The sequence below is a fragment of the Triturus cristatus genome, chromosome 9 (genome assembly GCF_964204655.1).
Source record: "Triturus cristatus chromosome 9, aTriCri1.1, whole genome shotgun sequence".
Lineage (NCBI taxonomy): Eukaryota > Metazoa > Chordata > Amphibia > Caudata > Salamandridae > Triturus > Triturus cristatus.
In genome coordinates, this window is record NC_140592.1 from 1054259729 (window position 1) to 1054275241 (window position 15513).

At 45.8% G+C, this 15513-nt stretch overlaps 1 protein-coding gene across 2 annotated transcripts in view; it reads right to left on the minus strand.

Moving 5' to 3' along the window:
• Window positions 1-15513, minus strand: part of INO80 (INO80 complex ATPase subunit) — a 670892-nt gene that overhangs the window by 44788 nt on the left and 610591 nt on the right. The window lies entirely within an intron of this gene.

Consider the following 15513-nt stretch of genomic DNA (forward strand, 5'->3'; position numbering starts at 1 on the left):
CGGGGACGAGTCCCTCGGGAACCTGCGGCGTCGGGGCCGGAGCCGGCAACGGGGCCGGAGCCGCCGGCATGCAAGGTTGCCCAGTCGGGTCCGCGGGGCCCGAAGGCGCGCCAGCGGGCGTCGACGGCGGAGCCAGGCTCCTCATGGCCGAGAGGAAGGCACTGACTTCCGCCGGCGTCGCGTCAGTCCCAGGGACCGGCGGGTATGGGGACTTGCACGGCGCCTGCGGCTCCGCTGGAGCCGCGGGGGTGGAACCATCCTGACCCTCGGCCGAGTCGCGCGACCGGCGAGGGGTGTCGCCTCTTGGACTTCTTGGAGTGCTTCGACTTACCCGAAGACTTGGAGCCAGACGAGCGATGATGACGTCGGCTGCGGCTCCGCGGCCAATCCTTGGACCTCCTCCTGGACCGGGATCGAGAGGGGCGCGGAGCCGAGTGGCGAAGCTCGAGGAGCTTACGGGACCGCTCCCGTCTAGCCTTCGAGGTCAGGGCCTTGCAGTCCGAACACGACTCCGCTTCGTGGTCGAGGCCCAAACAGTAAAGGCACCGGCGGTGATGATCCGTAACCGACATCAAGCGGTTACAGTCAGCACAGGCTTTGAAACCAGGCATCCTACCGGCACCGGAGTCGAGACAAGATCAAAAAGGATCAAAAAACTTAGTAAAAAAAGACTAAAAGGGGTAGCTCTCCCGGATCTGCGCTTACTGGCGCGGAAAATAGAAGAACTGACGTCAGCGCGCGAGGGCGGCGTCTAAGTACTCCGACGACGTCATTCCGGCGCACGACGACGGACGCGGAGCCGCAGACGCCTAGCGACGCGCAAGGGGTATTGCTGACGAAAAATCTTCCGGATCCAGTCTGACGCCTGGGGATATTCTAAGGTGAGGAATCTAACTAACGTGTTTCTTTCAGATCGCTTGGACAGTTGTCAACACATCAGAGTTTGAAACCCCAAACATACTTGATAACCCATTCTTCACCGGCTATAAAACTCTTGTTTATGCCGTTTTGCTTCAGGCAATTTGACATGACATGTACTACTCTGAGGTGCACTTGTGTTTTGAAATACTTAGAATCAGAGTGGTATTTGCCAATAAATTCCTTGCATTTTATTTAAATGATTTAAATGGAATGTTAAAAATAACCTGGCTTCCCAGCGATATACACCGTATAGAAAGGACTGATTACCATGAAAAGGCTGTCCTTTTCTGTTTGATATTTTTATTTTGAGTCTCTTGACAAATTGTTAACTTATGATAAAATACAAGTAACTAATCGCCAACAAGCTTTGGGGAACAAGCATGGCTTAGTTGCTTAGTCAGAAGGTGAGGCAATGATCAGTGCTTTAAGTTTGTATTTTTTAGTAGGTATGTTTACATTATCTAGCATTATTGACTGGCTCTGTGGCCAATAACGGTACTTATTGCCTTTCAATTGACCCAGTGCTCAGCTGCAGGCTAGGGTACTGATGGAGCGTTACGGGCAGTAACTAGGGATGTTCACCGGCTATACTCCATTTGGTAATAAGTAGAGTTGTGCAGTTCGTACAAACTTTCTTCTTTCAGCCCTGTCTTGTTGCTCAAGGATGTTCAACTATTTTCATAGATGGCTTACTCTGTTCTGAAAGACATTCCAAAACCTGCAGCTATGCATTGCTTTTTGGGGAATCAAACTGGCTGTTGTGTTCTTAACATTTCAATGTAAATATTAATGTAAGGATGGCGGAGCCACTCAAAAAACCAAGTAATTGACCGTCACCTGACTTATGACCTGCGTTGGAGTCTGACACTAAGGTCAATAATTCCACTATTGTTTAATTCTGTGACTTGCTCCCAGTTTTTAGGTCGAGCCCAGTGCTCCTCATTTCAACATTCTCTAATAATCGATTTCCTTTCCATTGTTAATGCCCCACTTCTACATGCTACCACGATGCACACAGGTAACTTTTCAACATGCTGCACAGCAGCCTCACTCCTCTACACAATTCCTTAAAGACATTGGGGAAGCCAATAGCTCTGGCTAAACACTTATAAGGTCCCAAAGGCGAGACCTATTGGCTATGACAATAGGTCTCGCTTTTGGGGCCTTATAAGTGTTTAACCATGCAACAGTTAATGTTGTTGCACCAAGGATATCGTGCTGCATAACTAAATACTTATAAGGTCCCAAAAGCGAGACCTATTGGCTATGCCAATGCTTGTTACCTTTTTGTATACGGTCAATTGAAAAATAAATATAGAATATTTTTTTACCAAACTGCATACATCATGATATGGAGGGTCCTCTGGCTGTTGGGACTAAGTTTTATACTATGGTGACTTGTTAGCACCAATTTAAATAGGTTTTGGGCAGAGAGTGCCTGTTTGTCGTATTAATAATTGTTGTGTTTCCCCTGCTCCCTATACCAACTATCAGATTCAGGGGCCCCCTTCTGTGAGAGTCCGGATTTATGCTGCATAGGGGATCTAAGTTGAACTTGCATAGGTTGTTTGTAGTCCTTCATGTTACTGAACCGAACTTGCCAGACACGGTGCCCTCCTGTCCCTGGATATCAGGATGGCCATTGATAGTGTAGAGTGGAACTACCTCTTCGCTGTGTAGTGCCGCTTTGGCTTCGGGTTTAATTTCATCGGATGGGTGAAACTTCTTTATCAGCAGCCATTGGCCAGGGTGAGGGTTAACGCCACAGTGTCCTGGGTGTTCTCTCTCCAGAAGGGATCATGGCAGGGGAACCTTCTATCCCCGATCTTATTTGCATTGGCCCTGGAGCCTCTAGCGGCTTGGGTGACGCAAGACCCATTGATCTGGGGAACGCATGTGGGAGAAGAATGTAATGAACGCATCTCCTTTTATGGGGATGATATCTTACTACACATTAAAAGACCGAGACAGTCCATCAATAGGATACTGCAGATCTTCCGTATCTATGGAGACTATTCAGGGTACTGCATCAACTGTGATAAATCCCTGCTCTTTCTTTTGGCGGGGGTGGGGGGATCCGTGATTTGACGTCCCAATGTAGGGTGCCGATTGAGTATCGGAGCTTAAAATACTTTGGGATCTACGTGACAAAGGACCCCCGGGAGTTCTACCAACGTAACTTGGGATCCCAACTGGACAGGTTCACTATGGATGACAAACGCTGGCGGACCTTACCACTTACTCTTATGGGCAGGGTGTCTATTTTTAAAATGAGGACCCTCCCGTGTCTACTGTATGCTCTGCAGCATACACCCTATGTGATCCCGCCAACCTTCTTTTAGTAGGTGGATGTTGAGCTACAATCTCTGCTATGGAGCGATGGGGTGCCATGCATAGTGCTACGTATACTTCAGCAGAGGATCTAAGACGGGTGCCGGAGCTGCCGGATATCAGAATCTACTACTGGGTCTTCCAACTGGTTACGGTAAATGGGTGGGTATGTGGTGACCGAACAGAGCCGGCATACACGGTGGCTAGAGTGGTCAAGGGGGATAGTGGGTTTACGCCCACTATTGTATAAAAAGAAGGTAGTTACCAGTACACACACAGACAGGGACGCTGGTGTGGCAAGTAGCAACAAAATACTTGGATTGGGAAGGGAAGTTAATGAAGATGATGCCACACAGAGACACCGATGTACTCAGCAAAGTGAGTGAGCTATGTGAGTTAAGTAAATGGGAGCTGCTGGGCCTGGAGAGCCTAGATAACATGCGGAGAGGGCGGAGATTTGTTATTCTACACCTTGAATATGAGATGGGAAAGGGGGAGTGGCTGAAATACCTGCATTTGGGCCATGCCCTCTGGGGTCGTATCCGTGAAGGGGAAGGTCTGGAGGAAGCATCACCCTTAGAGGACAGGCTGTTGACCGACCTACTGCTTGAGAAAGCAATATCATAAGTTTATAAGAAAATAGTGAATAACTCGCCAGACTTATTGGGTCCACTAAAGACAGCATGGGAGGGTGATCTGTGCCCACTCAGTGACGAGGACAAAGCCCAAGGGAGGTGGTGATACGCTCCAGGTTCTCACTGATCAACAAAGATTCTACACCGTGTATATTATGCCAGATCTGTACTACATCGATTGGGGCGTGTTGGAGACACGCTGGTTAAGAGCGGGTGTGGTCTAGAAGGGACCTTCTACCATCTGTTATGGGAGTGTCCAGTGATACAATCATATTGGCTCGAAGTGGGGAGGATAATGGCCACAGTGGTAGGGGAAGAGGTACCTGTTGAGTCTAAATGGTTCTAGATACATGAGACAGTGGTTGACGCTGGCCGCAGTGGTAGCAAAACAGAATATAGTAAAGAGCTGGGGAGTGACGGCCCCACCGAAGGTGGCAGAGTGGAAAACAGACTCGGACTGGTGCTGGCAAGTGGAACACATGATATACCAGAGCCGGGGGTGTCCAAGGGAATGAGAAGACATATGCGGGACCAGAAATCTTATCGGGGTTTGTAGAGATGGTAAGTCAAAAGAAACGGATGTTACTGATGACTCTGCCAATCAATAACTGTTCGAATGTTTACTGTATGTGGATTATACGGATGGGAAATCCGCTGTTAACACTGTTCTGATGTACTGCTTGCTGAGCACACTGCAATAAAAAGAATTTTTAAAAAAACAACATTGTCCCAAATTTCTAGTACGGACCTGATTTCAGGCCATATCGAAACGGTCAAGTTGGGACCTAACTATGAGATGTCACATTATTCACCGAGGGTATTGGCGAACATCTTAATATTTTAGGCTTGGGATGTTCGACACTGCCGCCATCTTTTAACAGGTCACAGTCCGTCTTGAGGGTAATGTCAACATCTTGCATGGGATGTAACTTTATCGATGCCTCACATTTGTATAAACGGACTAGTCATAAATGCTCACAATAGGGACTTACCTCATATTACCCTTTTCATTAAATAATGGTATCTTCTAATTAAATGATGAAAAGGTTTTGACTACAAAAATTGACTATAAAAAGTGAGCTGGGTAATGCTAATCTTCTTCAATTGTTGACAACGTGTCATTGATCCTTTTTCCCTATCTAACTAAAATACTGTTTATAACTCTGAATCAGAAAGTCCGGACCAAGATTATGGACTGCCTTATAGGTTGAACACAACACCTTAATGGCGATTCTTTGTTTAACAGGAATCCAGTGCAGCTTTTTCATATCTTGTGATCCTGAACAGAATTTGGGAGTTTTCAACAAAAGTCTAGCCGCAGCGTTTTGCAAGACCTGAAGTTTATTTATGTTATACTTATGGGTGGTCAAAAGCAAACTGTTGCAATAATCTAATTTGGATAGGATTAGCAAAGTAACTAATGTTTTTTGCAGATTAGCTGGTATGAAAGGCAGAACTTTTTAAATTATTCTAAGGATGTTAACTGTGGAGGAAGTAAGTTTATTTACATGATCAGTAAAATCAAGTTTAGTATCAATGACCACTCCAAGGTTGAGCATTTTCCACTGGAAGGGGGGTTGGCCCCATAATGGTTGGCCAAGCTGACGGACCCCCCAAAGATTGTTTTGATCCAAAAATTAGAACCTCTTTTTTTTTTGGATTCCGCCTAAGGCAGTTGCTGTCCATCCAATCGTGGGCATCTGTCATGCAGTTCTGAAATCTGTTTCCAATGCTAGCATCATTTTTCCCAATGGAGATGATAATTTGAGTGTCGTCAGCGTAGGATGTTAGTGAAAATCTGAAACTTCTTATCAGGTCTGCTAATGGGGAAACATAAATGTTAAAAAGAGTAGGGCTCAATGAAGATCTCTGTGGGACTCCACATGGCAGGGAGAAGGAGAGGGAAATATAATTCTCTAGCTTTACTACTTGTTCCCGATCCGCTAAGTAGGATTTTAATAGGTTCCATGCTTGACCAGTGACTCCGCAGGTAGTTCAACAACTTAGTAATAATTTATGACTGACAGTGTCAAACGCCGCAGAGAGACCTAGCAGAATAAGGGCTGCACCTTTTCCTTGGTCTAAAGCCTTCCGGATCTCTTCGGTTGCCTTGAGCAAAGCTGTCTCCGTACTATGGCCCCTCCCTATGAACATATGACTCCACCATCTCCCGTCAGCCATAGCTTGGGAAAGTATGGCCCAGGCCTTCTTCCGGATCATGGGAAACACCTCTGCAACCGAATCCCACAATGCATGGGAGTAACGGCCCAAAAAGCATGCAGTGTTCATGGACCACAGTACCAGGCTGGTGGAAGAAAACATTCTCTTACCTAAGGTGTCCAGCCACTTGGAGCCCCTCTTCGGTGGAGTGGAAGGGAATGTGCCAGAGTTTTCTCAGGAAGTGGAGGCTTGGACCACTAAGCTCTCCGGTGTAGGGGGTTGCGTGAGAAATTGGCATCCCCTGGGGTGGGGGGATGGTGGCGGGCAATTGTCCTGTGCTGGGCTTGGAGCAGATACCAAGCAGGACGTCCATAAGGGCTTCATTAAAAAGGAGAAGCAGTTCTGAAGGGATCATTCCCAGCTGAAGCACTTCGGTCAAGATGTTAGTCTTGACTGCCATGGAGGGCAAGCTAAGGTCCAGGACCTCGCCCGCTCTTCTCGCCACCGTAGCAAAAGAAGCTCCCTCCTCCATAGCCACGGTAGGAGAACAGTCAATGTCAGTATCTGGGGAGGTGTCCAGTCCACTGACGTCCAATTCCTCAACATCAGTCCATATTGGAGTCAAGGAGCTGGCATTTTGCAGGGTCCAGTGGCCCCTTCCATTCCTCCCCAAGTCCTAGCCCTTAGGAATAGGGCTCAGGTTCCGCTCTCGAGGGTAAGGCTGAAGTTGGCGCAGGAGTACGAGTCATGCGATGCCCCTCTGGCTTTGTGTTGGAGTTGGGGATGAGAATGGGGTTGACGCACCGACATGGGGAACGGCAGCGCAGAAGGTCGAGGTGGTACGCCAGGTGCTGGTCTGGATCCGTCCATGGATCCAAGGTGCAGGTCTGGTGACAGAGACAGACCCACCGGTGAGGACCCAGTAGGGGCTTCCCCGAACCCGTGGGCCCAAAGGCATGCCAGCAGGAATGGACCAACCAAATATGAGGTGCGTAGCCTCATAAAATTAGCTGAGTTGGGCACGGGTCACATTGGCTCCTCGAAACTCTGGGAAACGGTGGCCGGCCCAGGCACATGCTCAACTGCGAAGCCAAACCTTAAATGACATTGCTCTATTGTCGGGTGACTTCGACGGACAGGGTGAAGTCGAAGACCTCTTCGACTTCTAACTTTTTGAGGGATTTACCCAAACGCCTCGACGACTTCGATGAAGATCGATGGCTCCGCGACTGAATCCAGGACCTTTCTCTCGACCAAGATTGAGACTGTTGCAGCATCTCAAAATGAGCTGCAAAGAGCTTCAGAGACCACTACCTCAAGGCCTTGGGATGCATGGCGCGGCAGTCAACGCAGCTCTTCATGTTTTGGTCACATTCCAGGCACCAGAGGCAAACAAGCTGGTCTGTCACCAACATTTGTCAGTGACGGGCACTGCAGGGCTTGAAGCCAGCTTTTCTAGTTGACATCCCTGCCACACCAGAAGAAAGATCTCAAAAAACATCAACAAAAGGTTGAAAAAAGGTCAGTAAAAATGACTGAGTACCTCTCTACGAATCTGCGCTGACTTGTGCAGAAAGAAAAGAACTGACATCAGTGTGGGAATAATTCTAAAGTGAGGAATCTGCAGCAAGAAATCTATCAGATTTCAAGCTGCAGATTCCTCACCTTTTAAATAGATACCAAAGCAGTAGCTATGTGAAAGTAGGTCTGTGAATGGACTCAAACCAGAAAATCTTTCAGGGCCGAGCGGGCAAAATGCTCCTCTCGGCGAACTGTCCAGAGACAATAGTGCTTCATGAAAATAAATGAAAAAGAATTTATAAAGCGCACAAAGGCCCATGGGCTTCTAGGCGCTGTAGTGTTGCAAAGCCACATAGTGACCTAATAGAGTCACGTGGTTAAGATAGGTCTGGTTAGAAATATCACCACTTGCATGCTCACATTTCTTAAGTTGCCTTCTCTTTTCAACACAATTACTTTTGACATACGTTTGCGTGCGTGACCATGCAGGATAACATTCTCTGAATCTGCATTGCTTACATTTCCATTTCGTAGGCACACTATAATGACACCTTGAACATTCAGTACAAGAGGTAAAGTTCACTGCACAGTTCTTATTTATGTTATTGTCCGGTAGGCGATGACGCTATGCAACTGGAATAAACAATTGCGGCCTGACAAGGGTTGAAACATGGCCACATGGGTATCGTTTATTATATATAGAGAACCACTTCCTTGTTAACACTCAACTGACACTGCGAGGCCACTTCACGTTGGAATTCCATCTCAGCTTATTCCTGCTTACCTACACGAGCCGGACAGCCTGATGACACTTACCTGCAGGTAATAGGGAATTAAACCACCCGGCAAGGGATTTGGCAGATAACCCACCTTTGGCAAGACTAGTTTAGGGAGCGCTAGGTAGGAGTACCCTATACACAGTACTTATATGCCAGCATAAATTCACTGCTTTAGCACAATGGTAGAAATGTTCATCGTTTTCACTGTTCTTAAAATGTTAATCACGCTATTCTGTTCCATTCTATTGATTATCGCAGTGCACGTACTTTATGCAAGAGTCACAGTGCTTCAATAAATATTGAAATGCCTTGTTGAGCACTTCTTGATCTGCTATCACGATTTCCTTGTGGGATCAGTGTTGTCATGTTCTAAGGTTGCATATGCATTTGTTACCCCGTAGAGTTAGTGTTATAGATGGTACACTGTGGGCTAGCGGGGATGAGGGCCAAAGAATCCTGAGGGTGTGCGGGAAACAAAGTCTGGCACAATCCTGACATTTATTTTGTCTGACAAACGCACAGTTTTACAGAGGAGTACTTCAGATTATACTGTGCCTATCTTATAAGGTAAACAGCCAGGTTTTTAAGTCTTGTCTAAAAGGGAGATGCATATACAGGTTGGTAAGATGACGTGGAAGAGAATGCCAGAGCCTTGCCACTGCAACTGAGAAAGCTCTGCCTCACCATTTCATCTCCGGGCACTATAGATTATTATCCATTTTTGGTGAGCTGAGCAGAGCAGAGATTTCTAGCAGGTACATACCATTTGAAAATAGCTTTAATATTTGCTGCGTTTTCCACATAGAGTGCTTTATGCATCGTACATAAGGTCTTAAAACTAGACATGTTTCTCTACTGGGAGCCAATGTAGGTCTCGGAGTATTTTTGACACCGAATGCCACTCTGGAATGTCCAGCATGAGCCTTGCCATTGCATTCTGCACCAATTGCAGCTTTGCAAGAGTTGACCTATTGGACTTGAGGTAGATTACATTAAATTAATCTATCCTCGAGGAGACCAGGGCAAGAGCAAAGTGCTTACTGGGAGGGCCGTAACCGATTGTCTTCGTGAACCTTGCGCATCACAGGGCACAGGATCAGGCTCCATGTGAGACCCTATGGAAATGTGCATCCTGATACTGGAAGATGATCCGGCGAATTGGGATTTGGGACTACCATGACTCATCACAACGGTCTTCCTGTAGTGGGACCAGCAGGGACTTGGTCTAATTGACACGTTATCCCGATGCATCACTGAAAAGCGGCAGGATCTGAAGGACCCTGGGCCCTGTTTCATCTGGGCGGGACATGAATAACAGGATGTTGTCCGCGTAGAGGTCGATGCAGTCTTCCGTCGCAAGACCCCAATCGAAACCCCATACCTGCGCGTCGCATCTCACCCATGTTGCCAAAGGTAACATAATCAGGGCAAACAACAGCGGGGACAAGGGGCAGCCAGATTGAGTGCCTCGCTTGATAGGAAAATCATGGGCCAAGATGCCATTAATGTACACCTGGGCTTGAGGACCAGAATAGAGGATCCTTAGAAAAGGACAGAATCGCGGCCCAAAACCCATTGCCAAGTTTTAAGAAAAACAAGGGTACCCCAATACGTGAACCTGGGGTGAAATATGCGGTAAAAAAACAATGGTTCGGGTGTGGCCAAAAGGTCCAATAATAAAGTGATCCTAAGGAGAGCACTTATGATTAGAGAGTTGAAGATTAGTTACTTTAAAGGAGCAAACAAATTAATAATGTACATAGGGACATAAGTCAGTTCATGTGAAACATTTATTTCCACAACAATAGAATTCAGGTGCTCACATATTAAGTGAAAGAGGCGTGACGTGCAGAGTGATGGTGAAGTTTAAAATAACGGCATCGCATTGACAACAATAGTGTAAAACTCCTCAAACAACTTTATAGAATAGGAAGAGTTTTTTGTTGTAAAGGGTCAACGGCGTTTCGATCTCAACTGTTCAAGATCATCATCAGGACATATAATGATTGATGCAATCATTCGTAGCAAAAGGAAGAGCAATTGAGGGCTTCAGAAAACAGCTGAGGGTAGACGAGTTCACCCAAATTAATTCGCTGAAGGTACGTGCGTGAGAATATCACGTGTGAGTAAACTTGAAGGGCAGGGTCAGCTGTATAAGTTGCACTTAACGAGTTGCTGACAATATGTTTAGTTAAAGTCACTCCCAGTTCAAATTTGGAAAGTCATGGGAGAGGAGCTCAGCGCGTGATGCTGCTTGGGCTGTCCGCGTTTATTGCGAGAGCTGAGCTCCTCTCCCAAAACTTTCCAAAGCCGACAGGGTTTCCTCCATGAAGGACCAGTCAACCGTTGCAAGGTGTACTTCTATAGATGAAAACTGTATACCAGATCTCACTAAATACAAGAGATAATGAAAGATTACATTTTCTTGACCCAAAATCGGATGATGACCATTTTGGGCACAGCACAAGCAGAACCGTTTCCATTTAAATGTATAGGATTTTCTGGTTGATAACCTCTTGCACTCTTTCAAAATGTCCATAAAGTCCTGCGAGAAACCTAAATGTCCATACTGGAGGAATTCAGCAGCCATGCTGTCAATCTCAGCAAAGGCAGGTTGGGATAGAAAAATCGGCCCTATGAACTTGTATAGGAGATCACTCTGTATGGCAACCTCAGTTTTGGCAGTTCTGAGAGGTGTAACAGGACTGGGAACCAAAATCGGTGAGGTCATTCCGGTTCTATTGGAATAATTCTGGTCTTGGACCTACATAGTTGGTTGATCACGGCAGGAATCAATGGAAGTGGGGGAAACATGTAGAGAAAATCTCCCGGACCAGTTTATCAAAAAGGCATTCATTGGAGAGGAGGAGAGGATGCACGGAGCACTGAGACGCGCTGATGCATTGACGGAAGAGGTGGAGCAAGGCGGCGGTGAGTTGTGGTCACTTGAGGCGGTCAGTGGACTGGAGGGTGGCGAGCGGCACGGGGGGTGCCCCGGTGGTCTCCTTTGTTCTTCGCCCTCGCAGAGATCCCCCACTGACGCCTCGTGCTCCTGGTGTAGTGCACTCCCTCTCTCCTACTGCATCCCTATAAAGATTTCTCTATAAGGAGTTCCTCAAACCTTGTGTTGGTGGTATGGGGGGGCGCTTTAGGCACTACAGTGCTGGTAGCATGCCGTGCGGAGGTACAGGTGTGACTTCTGCTTGCGGGACACTGCCTGTATTTCCCTCCTCCTACTTTGGACTTTGGATCTACTACCCTAGAGATTGCTGGTCCAGGCATCGTTGCTGGTAATGCTGTTATCTACCAGTGCTGCTTCCCCAAGGGATTTTACTTCTACCAGGGTTGAACTAGCGCACTGACTGGCGGCGCTACCAGCTACCATCTTAGGCAACAGGTAGGTGTTGGAACCATTGGAATTGTCAGGAAAAACAGTTAATGTGGAAAGCTGTTGTCCTTGGCAAATCTTAGTCCGTGATATTTGACCATTATAGTTACTATGGCAGAGCTTATATTGAGATCAAGAGGAAAGGGAAATGGGTCTGATTGCTCTGGTCAGCGTAGGGGGGACCAAAGTGTTGTCAGAGAGCGCCCAGGAACTGTCAAGAGCACTGTAGGGATCCACGGAGCCAGTCCCCCTTACCTCCGAAGTCTTCGTGATCCCCACTATTATTCAAGAGCAAGGAGGGAGCGTCATTTCAAATCCAAGTTCTCGATCCTCCTTCACTGGTAGGGGAGGGGGGGTTATTGATAAGCACCATTATAAGCCAGCAAGAGGGGGAGCTGACCAATGCCGTGAGGGTACAGGCAAGCCCTCAAGGGAGGCCTAGCAATGGCTCCCTGCCTACATCAACTAGAGGCCACTTAAAGAGTTCACCAATTCCAAGGACGGACCCGGAGTTGCAAATGGCCCTGGGTCTCCCAGTAAGTAATCATTCGCCTGATCCTACTATGTCTATTCTTCTCTCTGGTGCTTCCCTCATAGAAGCAAAGAAGCCTCAGTCTTTGAGTTGAAGGCAGAAAGCAATTAGGCTGGTTGCGGATTTACCCTCTTCCCTGCAGGATTTTGCTGCAAAACATTTTAAATTTAGAAGCCAAAGTTCAAGATCTGGCCCAAATGAAAATGCGGAGGAGATCATCTTGGTCAAAAGTGAAATGGATGTTGAAAATGAAACTGGACATATTACTGCAAAAAAATTAGATGAGTCAAACATCATAGGAAGGAATGGACGTGGTGTTAGGGGGTGCAATCCCCCTCTTTTCTGAATCTCCACTCTTATGTGTCCAGAGGAAATTCAATTGGTGGGAGACGATTTTGCATTGGACAAACTTGTTTTTGCCATCCCACTAAGGAATAAGAGGATAAATGAGAATTATCAAAGTTATGTATCTTGTTTTGGCTAAGATCTTGGGGGGATTGACTTGTCAAGTCTCTCAAACTTGAAGGAGACCCAAAAGGGGGTTTCTGAGGCAAGACCCCCTAGATGTTCATCATCCCTAATGCCTATAAAGGGAGTTGGGGGTGGGTACAGTGCTGATTGAAGCAGTAGGTAATCTGCAGTGTGAATGTATCTCTTTCACTGAACACAAGGAGTTACAAGAATCCACAGTTGGTCATATGAGGGGGACTGATAAAAACAAACAAGCAAACAGACAATCCAACTATGAGTATAAGATTAACTCCCTGGGAAATGTTTCTGACTTTGCTCAAGATTGATCAATGTTGAATCTATTTTCCCTAATGCAAGTAACTTTCCAGGGTTCGTGAAAAGCTCTAGTCTTGAGTAACACCCAGAATGTTAAGATTATAAATCTACTTGAAGCTATTGACAAGAGGTCCCTGTAGCAGAAGGGATGGTTTTGCCCTTTTCTGCTCGTTTCTTCCCTCTTCCCACCTTTTCTCTCCTCCCACCACCCAGCGCCCCACCCTCCCCACAGGGCCTACTCAATGGAGGCTGCAGCGCGACCCTATTGAGCAGGTCCTCGTGCCGGCTCCCCCTGCGACAAGAATAAGTGTACATTCATGCCACAACATTTTAGGTCTGGCTTGAAAGCGCAGCTGTCGCAAGACATTATGTGATCAACAAAAAAAAAGCTTTCAGAAGTACAACTGAGAGGGGCTTAGGCTTCACCTACATGTTGTTGTCTTTCAGTACAGCATTTGATTGGGCAGACGTTGGATGCTTCACTGAAAGAGGGTTTGCATTACAATTTTCACCTTACTGAAAAGCACATGCTCAATAAAGCAGGACTGAGTTGATTATGGTGGCTAGCAAGTGATTAAGAATATGGGATCAATCCGTTTAGTATAAAATAGGTACGATAAAGGCAGTTGACTTTAAATATTTGTTGTGAAAAGCCTGAGTTTAAGTCAATAAGCATTTAAGAGTAGATTGCTATCACTCTGTATTAACCCTGTAGAGAGGTATTTCGTACATGTAATGCCACTGATTACCATAGTAAGGGTTTTGCTGTTGGTTACTCCATGACAAACAATGTGGATAGAAGATTTTCCCTTTAATAGTCTTTGTTACATCCTCTTAGGAGAGAGATTATTTTGCTTTGCAAACTGTAATTGAGTACATATGTGTATGTTTTTGACTGTCTGCCTGATTTTAACATTGTGGTAAAGCTTACGCCTAATACAGTAGGCCTAAGTTGGTTACGGGGGAAAACCAATGAAAAGTTGTCAGATGCCATAGGTTCTAATCTGATTATTAAGAAAAGTCTGACAAAGACAATAGAACGGATTCATTTATTATGAAACATATGTTAAAGTCAAAATGTCTTTGATGGTGGAGTTTTATAGCACCGTGTGACAGCCTACAGACGTGTTTTGTTACATGAAATCTCACATTTCATTTGTAGGCATGTGCTTTGGTGCTGATTAACCCCTTTGACAAACCCAAAGGGTAAAAGCTTGCACTTTAACACACACATACATATACACAGAAGGCTTTGGTTCAGCCTTGTTCTGCCATTGGTCTGTTTGAGTCACTTTAAATCGCAGTCTGAAAATGAGTTGCTTTAATGCCAGGGTTGGTGGGCCAGTCATTTTAACTTTAACTTTTCTCTTTTGATTAGTTCAACTTCATTTCTTGCCTCCTACTCTTATTATTTTCATTTTGTTAGCACATCACAGCAATACCACAGCTCCTCAGAGAGAGCCAACAGCTGTTTGCTTGTCGCTCATTTCAACTGCGGGGCGTCTCATCCTGTGTGACCACTGACTCTAAACTAGGCCAGGCCCCTAACCAGGCAACCATGAAGGAATGTAATGTATCATTGGTTTACCACTCCCAGAAGGCCAGCAATTTAGTTCTAAGTGTGGCGGCTATATTGGAACTTTAAAACAACAATACACTGTGTACAATACCATTGCAAGACGGCCACCAGTTGCAACTCTTAATTTCATTTGTTACTACAGGCATATTCCTGCCATGCATGTGTTGATGAGTTTGTGCTTGTGTTTTATGGTAGTTGTGTAAGTAGGTAAATGCAAGAATGAATCAGTGGCTGGATGAAAGGATGCATGAGTGCAATGATGAGTGACAGAGTGCTTGCATAATGATTTATCGAGTGCCTAAACCCATCAAACACTTAAGAGGCACCTTCATTTAGAAGGAAGACCTAGTGAAATTGTCAGTGCTTGGTCCTGCACTGGGGCACACTCGTTATCATGACCTGCCACATCGCGCTCCTTATGCCTTTGCATGCAGGAAGTATGTTCGAAAGCTGGTTGTTTTTTTGAAAGCGTGATCTCATTTTCTTATTAATTATGCACCAGTAATATAAACAATAGTTCATGCAAATTAAATAATTGCACTCCTCAAAGAGACCGATACCTCCAGCTGAGATTCAAGCACACATTTTCTTGGATGCTGCCTTAACAGTTGTTAGAAAGCTTTGGGAAAGCTAGTAGGTCCCTATTGGATCTGACGATGGCTTTATTTCACGTTGCACAGCACTGTCAAAATGCCGATGCTGTAAAGCATGAACGAAAGGTAAAAGAAAAAAGGTGTAATGATGTAGTCATTTAGTTTGGGTGGAGCACACATGCGTCATAATATTTGGAAAATTAATTGGTAAATAAAAAAATAAAATACTCAGAAGCATGAATGCTAAACTCAGAAGCAAAACACTATCTCCTCTCGCTTCCTTGACCA